Below are 13,776 nucleotides of genomic sequence, written 5' to 3' on the forward strand. Positions count from 1 at the left end.
AACTTAATAAGTGTAAGGTTCTAGGACGGGGGAGGGGGATGGGGAGGAAGGAGAGTAGAAAAGTAGTTGTAAACAAGACAAAAAACACAACTAATGAACAGGCAGTGTTGGACACCAATCGACATACCTCTGAAAGCTGTCGGGAGAACAGTGTAACTTCTTCCTGCTGTCAATCCGATTTGGTCTTCACTTTCTCTCCAGCGAGTGTCAGATGCTTTAACCCCTGTGACAGAAAATCAGCAATTAAAATAGAAACATTTTATTGAGCTTCCGTAATAAGAATGTTGTCTTCACTGATAGCGAGCAACAAAATGTCACCTTGATTAATGTGTAAAAAATCAGATTAATACCAAGTGAATTTTGATATGCTCACTGGCTGTGTCCCTATATGGGGTGAGCATAGTCTACTGCTCACGTTCTCAAAATCAAACCGGTCTAGTCAAGTGATTTTTGGACTTTGCTGCTTGTCTACAATTTGCCGTAATAGCTAATTTTGGACATTAAACGTATTCGCCTGTTTTATATACGTTTCTGAACGTATGAGCTTCACTAACAGCTATGGTACGATTTTTTCGTTGCCACGGATGTGAAGAGAAGTATGTGAGAAAAGGACCAGTTAATTTACATAGGTATATACAACAAATATCTTTACGTGCTGAAAAATATCGAGACACGGTATTATAAAGACTTCTACCGTACAGATAATTTCTGCGATTTTATGGTCATGTGTTTACGAGACAAGTGCCAGATAAATTTGTAAGTGCGTTTGAGTAAACTGCCAGTCAGCGTATACATATCGGTGCTACGTTAACACGCAGATGAAATTTATACATGACAGTCTGATTAACGTCATTCAATCTATTAGGTTCTCAGGCTCTTGTCAGTATCTAAGTATTCCTGCAGGAAATAGTTTTCCATACAGTGACACTGTGCGCAATTAAATAGACCAGATTCGACATATGAAACAGTGCTACAGAAAACGTAAAATTATATATATATTTGGCTCTCACTCCTTTTATTAGCCCAAAATTCAAGCTCTGATTTTGATTTATTTTTTGTTTTTTATGCATAGTGCATGTTTTTACTTTTCTGATGAGATGGCAAAAAAATGTTCTAGGTATTTTACTTGTCTACAAAAAACAGAAGCGTAAATAAAGAAAAATTTAATGTAGTAATGCACAAGCAGGTGGTGCAAATCGCTTCCTGTATTTGCTGTAACAATTTCACAGTTCCAAACGCATCGTTAAATTCGTGACATTTCGGCGCCCCCTGCAGTGTCATTGTAACGTAATTAATTAGAACAACAGAATTAGAACAATAGAACAGTGCAATAGAAAACGTAAAAAACATTGTTGGCTGTCACTCACGATCTCGTTACCGAGAAAACGTAAATAAAGTGGAATCTAAGCTATGATACTGCGGCGAAAAAGCACGATGCCACTGCTCTTCACATCTTTAAGCCAATTTCAGTTCCTGGTATCAAATTGTTAAGATGTCTGTAAAAGGCGTACACAAAGTTTCACTGTACATCTGAAGGTGATCTATCTGTAGCAACGAAGTAATTACAATCAAGGTACGCTAAGCGCTATACGGGATATAGTGCACCGTCCCAAAAGCACGGGACTTGAGCTGTGCGGACATAAGTCTCATTCTGCACATCCGAATGCTCACTCAACTGATATTTATTGTCTACGGGTGTATCACGATATGACTCTAAACGGTATTGTGTTTCTGTACATCTTGGATCATGCCAGACGTTATCGCAGCAAACAGCTTCCAATATTCTCTCGTGAAAATGATTCATACTGCGATATTTATATGGTAAATACGCAAAGAAATTTCAGCGTAGTTGAGACAAGTATGCGAGATTAATGGTGGCTCAAAGCGAGATAAGATTCACAGAGCTCTGCATTATGACAAAGACATGAAATATCAATAGTCCACAGTGTTCCTTTGCATAAAGAAAGGACTATACTAAGGAAAACGCTTCTTTTCCCAAGTACATAACGTATGAAAGTTATATCGTGCAACGGAAACTGTGTTAATATCATTTATATGTCGTTTTCAGATAAATGGTCCTGACTAAGCCAAGAAACCCAGGGTAAATTTTTTCGTGAAAAATGAAATTTATCTCGTAATGTAACAGAACGACTACCATTCCAGTTTGTGAATCCACAACGCCTTGACCTGCAACGAGAGACAATGAACATCACATTATATTGGTATGGAATATTCTGAAAAAGCCGTACAGCAATAAATGCGTATATACCAGGTAACAAAATATCTCGGTTCTTCCGTCGTACTCTGAAAATTAATAGCGTGTACATCATAAAACGAAGAGTAACGACGCATTTTTGTGTGTTTCACGTCTGGCTGATTTTGTAAGCGCCATAAACTGTCAGCATATGAATGGTTTAACTGCATGATTTTTGTGTTAGGGAACGCGTTGCACTCTGCACAGTTACCCAAAACATCAGAACAACGAGCACAGAACATTATTTCTCCTCTTTTCTTTTGTTTCTTTTATTCATTTATCTGCTATAGCAGTTTCTTGTAGCCACGTTAACAACTGTCGTGGCTATACTCAACTGTCACCAGAGACACATATCCTGAAATAACCAAAAGATAGCAGTCAGAGAATAATGGCCACACTGTTCACAGATAGATGGCTGAGCATAACGTTTCTTTCAGTAGAGATTATTAGTGAAGACTGCAGTCATGAGTTGTAGGGATAAAATGCATCAGAGCAGCCAACTGTCTGGTAAAGAGTGATCGTGTTACCAAAATTACAGCAACTGCAGACCGTTTACACACGGTGTCACTAAGCTTTATTACCCATGGACTGACCAAAAGTTCATATGAAGACGGAAGCCCTCAGGAGAATGCAGTGTGCGTGTTATAATATTCTGAGTGCTGTGGCAGCATTTAGTATTTGAGGCCAGTTTCACTGCCAATATGGTGCTTTCAACAACACGCAACCGCCTGAACAAGGTGAAAACGACGCAGGTACTGGGAAGTATGTACGACGGGTGACGAAACTGGCACGACAAAGAGATTCCAAACGAACAAGTGCCAGTATCAAAGCTACCTGTGTGTGTTATTTGTCTTTTTTTTCACTCAGTGCTATGGTGTCACGAACGACAGCACTAAGGGAAATGCTAGGCTAAATATTAATTTCTAAATTTTAAAGTTCACTTGTGTTATGTTATGTTAACCGGGAACCTAGAAACTACGGAGATGCTCCGCAGAAGCAGTGGTCCGCAACCCCACCACGACTACCACAGTCCCTCCGCCGCCCCACACCGAACCCAGGGTTATTGTGCGGTTCGGCCCTCGGTGGAGCCCCCAGGGAACGTCTCACACCAGAAGAGTGTAAGCGTGGTGGAGTAAGGGTGGTGTACGCGTACGTGGAGAACATGTCTGCGCAGCAATCGCCGACATAGTGTAGCTGAGGCGGAATGAGGGGAACGAGCCCGCATTTGCCAAGGCAGATGGAAAACCGCCTAAAAGCCATCCACAGACTGGCCGGCTCACCGGATCTCGACACGAATCCGCCGGGTGGATTATTGCTGGAGACCGGCGCTCCTTCCCGCCCGGAAAGCCGTGCGTTAGACCGCACGACCAACCGAGTGGGCTTCACTTAAGTTACTAAGTCAATATTTTAATGGTTCTAATTTTTTTCTTTGTAAGTAATTCTCCTTATTAGATGAAACAGCGGTAGACATTTTTGAATTTGCCTTAGAGATCGTCTTTTTAGCCTTATCCGGCCTAAGAGGTTGCCATGTCGCCTTCTTCTCTGCTTCACAGTGTATGAAAGCTGAATAGTTAACACATGTGTATAAGGAGGCACGATTGTACTTTTTTGGTTGATAATCCGCACTTCCCACACGTAATTTCATCATATATCAAAAGCAGCTTTATCTCCTCATATCTGACATTTAAACTAACTCAAAGTATGTGGTACATAAGGTCTAATTTCGAGTAGATGGAACTTTTCGTTATGTTCTGAAGGAAAACAGATCCGTTCAAGATGAAAACAAATGGTGGGTTTCATTCAACACATCAGTTACTTTATTGTTTAAGTTATTTCAGTGCAGGTAACGACATCATTTTTTTTAAAAAAAAGTGGATGTTAAACACTACAGTAGTAGTGTACCTGCCTAAAACAGGAAACTTCTTTCCCAAGTCGTTTTACTTCCATCGCGTCTTAGTGACTGGTTCCAATTCAATGTAGATATATAAAAACAGCAAATTTCCAATTGACCTCTCTTCTGTCTTGAAAACAACAAAAGCTACACTGCAGTTTCAGCCATGTTGTTGTCATGTACATGATTATAACGAGTTTTTTTTATGTTACTCTCAACTGAAATCTTTCCTCTATTTGGAATCTGGTATACCCATTCGGTGGAATGCTATGGATTTGAGAACGCAAAATTTTGACTCTTCGAGAGAGAGAGAGAGAGAGAGAGAGAGAGAGAGAGAGAGAGAGAGAGAGAGAGAGATCGCGAAAGTTAATCCCTCCTGATAATCTGTGCGAGGCTAACACAACTAACGTGCAACAGAATCCATACTAGAATTTAAACACTAAAGACTGCCTCAATACTCTTGCGCCCCTAACGCAGGTCATACTGATACTCAATTTTCCAACCAATTTAAGCAGCAGCGCGGAGACCTCCGATCGATATGACACAGAGTGTTGCGACAGTGTGGTCCCTGAAGCACGTAGAAGTCTTCAGCTGAGGAATCTTTAGTTCACCTGAACATTATGTTTATATCTAACAAATCTTATTCTTTATTTTACATACTGTATCCAACGAAACAAGCACGCCAGACAAAAGAACCACTCTGCTCAGGGCACATCAGTCTAATGCCATGTAACGCAGCGTCCAACCTTGATAGTCATCTCAGTTCGCCAAGGAAGAGAGTCTAACCGTTTCTTCAAGAATGCCATGTCCAGTTGAAGCCATTCACTGGTGATTAACTCCTACATCATCATCATCAGTTATCTGTTATATTAGCAGGTCCTTTGCCTCTCCATTTTCTGCGATCCATTGCTTCCTTCTTAAGGCTGCTGTATGTTGTACCGTCCATCATGTCATCCAGTATCTGGAATCTCTTCCTTCCTCGCTTCCTTTTCCCTTCTACATAACCTTCTAAAACTGTTTTTATCAGTCCGTCATTCTTTCTTAATATATGCCCAATCCAATTTCTTTTTCTTCTATTTATTACATCTAGTAACTGTCTTTTCTCTCCCACTCTTCTCAGTACCTCTTCATTTTTTACTCTGTCCATGCAACTTATTCTTTCCATCTTCCGCCATGTCCAGATCTCAAAAGCCTCCAGCCTTTCTCTGTCTTTTTTCCTCATAGTCCATGTTTCAGCGCCATATAGAAGAACACTCCATACAAGACATTTTATGGGTCTCTTTCTGAGTTCTCTGTCCAGACCGCTGCAGAAGATTCTCCTTTTCTTATAAAACGCCTGTTTTGCCATTGCTATCCTTGTTTTAATTTCTGTGGTGCACTTCCAGTCGGTGTCTATCCTGCTTCCAAGATACTTAAAATTTTGCACCTGTTCTAGTGTTTCTCCATTCAGCACAGGCCTCCAGCCTTTCTCTGTCTTTTTTCCTCATAGTCCATGTTTCAGCGCCATATAGAAGAACACTCCATACAAGACATTTTATGAGTCTCTTTCTGAGTTCTCTGTGCAGACCGCTGCAGAAGATTCTCCTTTTCTTATAAAACGCCTCTTTTGCCATTGCTATCCTTGTTTTAATTTCTGTGGTGCACTTCCAGTCGGTGCCTATCCTGCTTCCAAGATACTTAAAATTTTGCACCTGTTCTAGTGTTTCTCCATTCAGCACAATTTTTATTTCCTTATTTCCTCCTATTGCCAATACTTTTGTTTTATTTGTGTTAATTTTCATTCCATATTTTTTTCCGTTAGTTGCAATGGTGTCCACCAAATCCTGTAATTCTTTTTCCCCTGTGGCTAGAAGGACCATGTCATCAGCAAATCTCAAGCACCCTACTCTTCTTCCTCCAATTTCTACTCCCTTGTCATCTAATGAGCATTGGTCAATCATATTTTCCAAGTACAGGTTGAAAAGAGAAGGTGATAAACAGCATCCTTGTCTTACTCCTTTCCCTAGCCTGATCCAGTTTGTACTTTCTCCTCTCACTTTAACTGAAACTTTTTGATTAAGGTACAATGAGTTTATAAGTCTTCTGGTTTTCCAGTCCACTCTCTTTTCCCTCATAATAGTCGCCAGCTTGTCCCAAACCACATTGTCAAATGCCTTTTCTAAATCGATGAAGCACATATATAGGTCTCTTCCTTTTTCAATAAACATTTCTCCCAAGATTCGTAGGAGCCCTATTGCATCTCTGGTGCCCGTATTCCGTCTGAAGCCAAACTGCTCCTCGCCGAGATTCTCCTCTATTACTTTTTCAAGTCTTTTATTAATTATTCTTAACATCACTTTGGCTGCATGTGAAATGAGGCTGATTGTCCTGTGCTCGCTTCACTTCTTGGATCCTTGTTTTTTCGGTAATGGAATCATTACTGTTGTCAAAAAGTCGTCAGGCCATTCACCACTGTCATATATTTTATTACATAACCTCAATATTTCTCTTATTCCATTGTGGTTCAAGCAGTTTAGTATTTCTCCCGGTATTGTATCTGTACCTACCGCTTTGCCATTTTTCATTGCAGCAATGGCAGACTTTACTTCTTCCATTATGATGGTCGGTCCTTTCTCTTCATCACTTACACTGTTGTGTGATTCAAGTTCCAGAGTTTCTGGTTTGCTATTTGTGTCATATAGCTTTTTTATATATTCTTCCCATCTCTGGAGGACATCGTCACGATCTTTGTACACTACCTCTTCGTCTTTACTCAAAATTTCCATAGTAGCACTTCCTGCTCTGTTTTGTTCCCATGTCATAGTCTTTACTCTGTTGTATAGTAAGTCGTATCTTCCCTTCCTGTCCAGTTCTTCAATTTCATCACATTCCTCTTTTAGCCATTTTTCCTAGCCTGCTCTGTTTCTCTTCGCAGTTCGTTATTTAACCTTCGATATATCTTTCTTGCATCTTCAGTGTTCTTGTTTTTCAATTTTCTTCTCTTCTCCATCTTGGAAATCATTTCTTGTGTGACCCATGGTTTTTTTGACCTTTTCCCTTTTACATAATTTTGCTGTCCTGCTTTAATGATTCCTTCTTTCAGCATATTCCAGTACTCGTTGGCATTATCAGGTGCTTCTTTGTCTCGTAATGTGTTTAGAAAGTCCCGAGACAGCATTTCTGTAATTTGTTCTTTGTTGGACCTTATCTTCTCTATATCCCACTTCTTCACCATTGTCGCCTTTTTCAGTTTTTTCATTCTTTATTTCTGCCATAAGTAAGTTGTGGTCACTATTAATAACTGCATCTGGTAATGTGTGCACCTTCTTGATTCCATTCCTGTATCTTTCTTCTACCAGTATAAAATCGATTTGGTTTCTATATTTATCCCCTGGTGATTTCCAAGTGTAGAGCCTCCTCTTATGGTTCTTTGGTTCTTGAACCATGTGTTTGCCGCTATCAGCTGCCTTTCCCTGCAGAAGTCAATTAACCATTCACCTCTGTCATTTCTCTTTCCAAGACCATGACTGCCTACTATGTTTCCCTCTTTCCCTTCTCCCACAATGGCGTTCCAGTCTCCCATTACTATTTTGCAGCATTTTTTATTTTCGTCCATTATAATCTCTATTACATTGTACGTTTCCTCTACAATTTGGTCATCATGTTCTGAAGTTGGCATATACACCTGGACAATCAGTAAATCTTTTTGTGCTCCTTTCAGCCTTACACCAATAACTCGGTCATTTGCATAGTCTACATATTCCACACATTTAGCCAATTCCTTTGTCATAATCATTCCTACTCCATTAATTCCTTTTACTTCTCCTCCTGAGTAGTAGAATACATATTCATCTGACTGCAACTCTCCATGTCCATTCCATCTTACCTCAGCAACTCCTACGAGGTCCATATGATTCTTTTTCATCTCTCTTTTAAGGTTTTCTAGTTGTCCTGCTTGTAGCAGAGTTCTGACATTCCAGGTATCAATTCTCGTTTTGATTTTTTGCCTCCTTTCAAGTTGTCCCCCCCCCCCCCCCCCGGAGATCCGAATGGGGGACTATTTTACCTCCGGACACTGATTTAACATGAGAGGAAGCCATTTTTTGTGCATAAAATGGAGACTGCATTATGCAGGGAAGATAATCTGCGGTGGTATTCCGTTGCCTTCCGCAGTTCTGGAGGCTGCCCCTAACATGGGATACAGGCGCCTTTTGCAGCCGCCCGCTCCGGGTCAGACGCTGCATGAGAAGTATAGGTTGGAAAATGAAAGACTCCTAGCCCTCGAAACCTAATAGCGTCAGGGTCGGAAAAGAACAAGAGCTGGCCGAGGGTGGCCAGATAGGAAAGATAAAAGTGAGGAGCCTGGCATAAGTAAGTGTAAGCAATGCCAGGACTCAGTTCGGGGCCCCGTGGTCGCCAGCCACGTATCACTAGGTGTGACCTCCTACAGAGATACATAATTACGGGGATACGGAGCGCTAGGTTTCACCTGCAGTTCCAAATTGTATTAGATATTTTCTGCGGTTTAAGATTGAGTGATATGACATGACAAAACAGAAATTCCAACATCAGGTGCAACTGGACACTGACATAAATCAAATTTATACCAGACCGGGACCCGAACCGGGGCTTCCTGCTTGTCGTGAGCGATTGTCTTAACAACTTTGGTTATCCCAACACGCTTCCCGTTCAGCCCAAATTCCCATAAATGGCACACTAAATACGTAGTGTCCCCTGTCCGTTATTCTCATGACTCGCAGCCTCAACTGATTCCTGCAAGAGGTCGAACGAAGAGTGCATCCGCACTGAGGGTGTTATTTGCCGTCAAGGCGCATATACGAGGGAAGAGCGGAAAGTAACTCATAATAATTTTATTATTAAAATGTTTAATAGGTAACAAAACAAAAAACAAATGCACTTACATCTTTTACCTGCTTTTCTACATAGTCACCAACGCGCTCAACACATTTCTCACATCGTGGTAGCAGTGTGAATATGCACTGTTGGTAGAAGTCCATTAGATTGGAGTATAGCTATCTGCTGTCGGCTGATTTCGCTTCCGTATCTTTCTCAAATCGCTGGCCGGCCAGTAATTTCTTCATGGGAGCAAACAGGTGGAAGTCCGACGGTGCGAGGTATGGTGGATGGTGGAGCACCTCCCACCCAAATTTGGCCCTTTTTGTTGTGTGTCAGGCTCTTAGGCACCCAGCGAGCACTAACTTTACGAAATTTTACAGCGTCACGGAAAATATCGTAGACCGCACCATAAGAAATAATGAGCTGCCGCGATAAGGTTCTCAGTTACACATGCCAGTCGTTCAAAATTGCTGTCGCACTGGCTCCGACATACTGCGCGTTTGCAACTGTTGCCCGGGGCATGGCTATCACTAATGTTCATACGGCCGTCTTGGCAGAACGCACACCACCTGGAGACATTGCTACCGTCCACACAATGATTCCTACTCACGCCACTCATGCTCCTGGGAATTGCACTCGGTTTATGTCCTTCGGATGACGAATATCGAACTACGCTTAGCTGCTCTTCACAAGTTGACGACAGTAACATGTGCTCTATTTTTATTTAGTTCAGGCCTGTCTCACTAGAGCTGTACATGGAAACAAAATACTCTCTGTAGCACGAACTTCAAACGATGTCGTCGTGAAATTTCAACAGTCCAGCCGCAATACCACTGGAGAAAACAATTATTGTGCTTCACTTTCAGGTCCTCCCCCGTTTTTATGTGTGTGGTGTCTGTTATTTCCGACATGTCAAAAAGAACAGACACCGCACGTATAAATTAGCAGATCTGGCGAGAAAGTCGAGGAGCGACAGGATGCCTGAGAGTTCGTCAAAAAAGCAACGTGGTCGTGCAGTCCTGGGAACACGGATGCTGCCACAGCATACCCGTCATGGACGTGTAGAAGACAGGCAAACAGTTGGTTACCGAAAATCGACAGAACTGAAATAAACATCATGGTTCATAACCGCGGTAACCTCAATGATGCGGTCTAAGTCATGCTACGAAAAATACCCAATACGTAAAAGATCAACCTCTCGCCTGAACTGCAGGTTCCATAACTGCGATTTGAAGGCATCGGAGACCCGTCGGAGTACTTGACGCTTGCGTACAGCGATCCCTGAAAAGCGATATCGTGACTTGGACCACACTACTCGCGGCGATTCACTACTGTCCAGTTTTCGTGTTGTTCGGCGCATTGACAACGTGCAGCTTTATATGTCGTTGCGTGCGATGTGCTTTTAAGAGGTACATCAGTCCACACATTATGAATTAGCTCGAAGAGAACGGTCTATTGACACACAGTCAATACGGATTTAGGAAGCGTCGTTCTTATGAAACACAACTAGCTCTTTACTGCTGAGTGTTACTGACAAGGGATTTCAGATTGATTCCGTATTTCTACATTTTCGGAAGGATTTTGAAACTGTACCTCACAAGCGGCTTGTAGTCAAATTGCGTGCTTGCGGAATATCGTCTCAATTATGTGAATGGATTCGCGATTTCCTGTCAGAGGAGTCATAATTCGTAGTAATTGACGGAAAGACATCGAGTAAAATAAAAGCGATTTCTGGCGTTCGCCAGGGTAGCGTTATAGGCCCTCTATTGTTCCTTATCTATATAAGCTATTTAGGAGACAATCCGAGCAGCCGTGTTAGGTTGTCGCAGATTTGGAAATTGGAAATTTGTGGTAAGGTCTTATGGGGCCAAATTGCTGAGGTCATCGGTCCCTAAGCTTACACACTAAATCTAAAACTAACTTACGCTAAGGACGACACACACACACTCATGCCCGAGGGAGGACTCAAACCTCCGAAGGGGGAACCGCGCGGACCGGGACAAGATGTCTCAGACAGCGCGGCTACCCCGCGCGGCTTTGTTACAGATGACGCTGTCGTTTATGGTCTAATAAAGTCATCAGAAGATCAAAACAAATTGCTTTTGGTAAATTGGCAATTTTCACAACATGGTGAAAATTGCCAATTTACCAAAAATAATGAAATGTGTGAGGTAATCAACATGAGTGCCAAAAGGAATCGCCGGCCGGGGTGGCCGAGCGGTTCTAGGCGCTTTGGTCTGGAACTGCGTGACTACTACGGTCGCAGGTTCGAATCCTGCCTCGGGCATGGATGTGTGTGATGTCCTTAGGTTGGTTAGGTTTAAGTAGTTCTAAGTTATAGGAGACTGATGACCTCCGATGTTAAGTCCCATAGTGCTCAGAACCATTTGAACCAAAAGAAATCCGTTAAACTTCGGTTACAGGATAAAAAAAGTCAAATATAAAGGTCATAAATTCAACTAAGTACCTAAGAATTACGATTATGAACAACTTAAATTGGAAAGAATACACAGAAAATGTTGTGAGGAAGACGAACTAAAGACTGCGCTTTATTGGCAGAACATAGATGATGCAACAGATCCATTAAAGACACTGCCTAAACTACGCTTGTTGCCCTCTTTTGGTACTGCTGCGCGGTGTGGAATACTTACCAGATATAATTAAAGGTGTACACCGAGAAAGTTCAAAGAAGAGCAGCACGTTTTGTATTATCGAGAAATACGGGAGCGAGTATCACTGACATGATTTGCGGTGGACATAACTGAAACCAAGGCGTCTCTCGTTGCGGCGGAATCTTCTCACGAAATTTCAATCACCAGCTTTCCCCTCCGAATGCGAGAATATTTTGTTGACGTCGACCTACGTAGGGAGAAGCGATCATCATTATAAAATAAAGGAAATCAGAGCTCACACGGAAAGACATACTCGAAGGTGTCCGTTTTTTTCGCGCACTGTTCCAGATTTGAATAACAGAGAATTATTGTGAAGGTCGCTCGATGAACCCTCTACCAGGCTCTTAAGTGTGATTTGTAGGGTATCAATGTAGATGTAGGTGTAGATGAAATGACTATTGCATGTAGTTCCCTTCGCAGTTTTCGTTCTAAAACCAGTTGAGATGGACTTGAATTTACTAACAGCAGTAATTCTAGTCGAGTTTTAAACTGGTTACCGTTGACAGCGTACCCTTGTCTGCTTTCCCCGACCGTTACGATCTGTTTACCACCATTGTTCTTACGCCGTGCTACTTGGTTACGAACGGTGCACCATTCCTTCAAGAGACGATCAACAATCCGTGCTGGTACACCAACAGTTTGGACAGACTTCAATCACAGTATGATCTTGAGCACGACCAGACATGGTGGCTCCAATATGACATTCTGTCACGTTTCCAAATCGACTCATGTCCAACGTTGATTCCATACGCGCGATTAGCTCATGCCCACTATTCCATTGCCACGACTTGACAGTGGAGAGTCACGAGACCGTCTCGTACCAGTTCTATAACATCCACAGAACTCTAGAGCGACCAATGTGCTCTTTTAACATGCTGCCCGGAGAGATTTTTTTTCCCCTGATAATTCCTTTATTACTACGACAACAGTATTAACAAACCAATTCTGCGGCCATGCTGGAATCAAATTTCAAACTGTCTTAGCCACGCTATTTGTTGATTAGACCTGTTTTACGCTTACTATTTATATACATACTATTTATATCTATACATATAAAAAAATTGTAACTCACCGATGTCTGTACATACGAGATATTTAAGAAAACTTAGAATGAGGACTCTTTATAACAGCAATAGAAGCCAAAACAATAATTTTTAGAATTTTTGTTTGTTTCTTTGTCTACCTGTAAGTCCATATGTTTGTACACGCATCACAATTTGCTTGAAAAATGGTATAAACTGCAGCACCTCAATGAAAATGTTGACAGTAGCTTTTGGCAAATCTACTATGCGTAAGAAAATAGTTTACAAGTGCTATACACGTTTCAAAGAGGGTCGAGAAGACGTTGAAGACGATGACCATCCTGGTCGCCCCAGCACATCAATTACTGACGACAATGTAGAAGAAGTAAAGAAAGTCTTTCTGGAGAATCGCCGAATCACCATTACAGTTGTTGGTGATGATATCGGCATATACTCTGGCTCATGCGAAGCAATTTTTTAGGATGTTTTGGGCATGAAACGTGTAGCAATAACGTTTGTTCCGAAACTGTTGAATTTAGAGTACAAACAACGTCGCGTAGACATCGTCCAGGAACTGCTAAATGAAGTCGACAACGATCCAGAACTTCTGAAGAAAGTTATAACAAGTGACGTCGAAAACAAGGCCTAATCGTCTCAATGGAAACTGCCTAAAGAGCCAAGACCGAAACAAATTCAACAGTTTCGATCAAATGTGAAGGTTCTTCTGTTTTCTACGCTTACAATAGTACAGAGCATCATGAGCTCCTGCCTTATAGTCGTACGGTCAATAAGGAATAGCAACTGGAATTTATGCGCCGTTTGCGTGAAGCAATCCGATAAAAAGGACCAGGATTGTGGCAAAACCACTAGTGGAAATTGCAGGACGATAATGCTCCCAGTCACACCTGAATGCTTGGTCGTGATTTTTTTCACAAAAAAACTTTATATTGCCCTTGCCATCGTGTTCATCGGAGATTGCTACCTGCGACTTCTTTCCGTTCCCGAGGCTGAGAACCATGAAAGAACGTCTTTTTTCACCACTGACATTATAAAAACAGAAACGCTAAAGGAGCTGAACAGCATAACGAAAAGTGAGTTCCA

The 13,776-nt window shown here is 41.7% G+C and overlaps 1 protein-coding gene across 3 annotated transcripts in view; it reads right to left on the reverse strand.

Annotated features, from left to right (window-relative positions):
• LOC124777142 (probable inactive tRNA-specific adenosine deaminase-like protein 3) overlaps positions 1 to 13,776 on the reverse strand; it is a 517,952-nt gene that overhangs the window by 206,690 nt on the left and 297,486 nt on the right. For 2 of the 3 annotated variants that reach the window (XM_047252442.1, XM_047252440.1), the window contains exon 3: positions 128 to 223. The exons of the other annotated variant lie outside the window; for it this stretch is intronic. The gene's annotated coding sequence lies outside the window, so the exon portion shown is untranslated. The remainder of the gene's footprint in view (positions 1 to 127; positions 224 to 13,776) is intronic. 3 annotated transcript variants of the gene reach the window in all.

The sequence above is a fragment of the Schistocerca piceifrons genome, chromosome 2 (assembly GCF_021461385.2).
Source record: "Schistocerca piceifrons isolate TAMUIC-IGC-003096 chromosome 2, iqSchPice1.1, whole genome shotgun sequence".
In the NCBI taxonomy this organism is placed as follows: Eukaryota; Metazoa; Arthropoda; class Insecta; order Orthoptera; family Acrididae; genus Schistocerca; species Schistocerca piceifrons.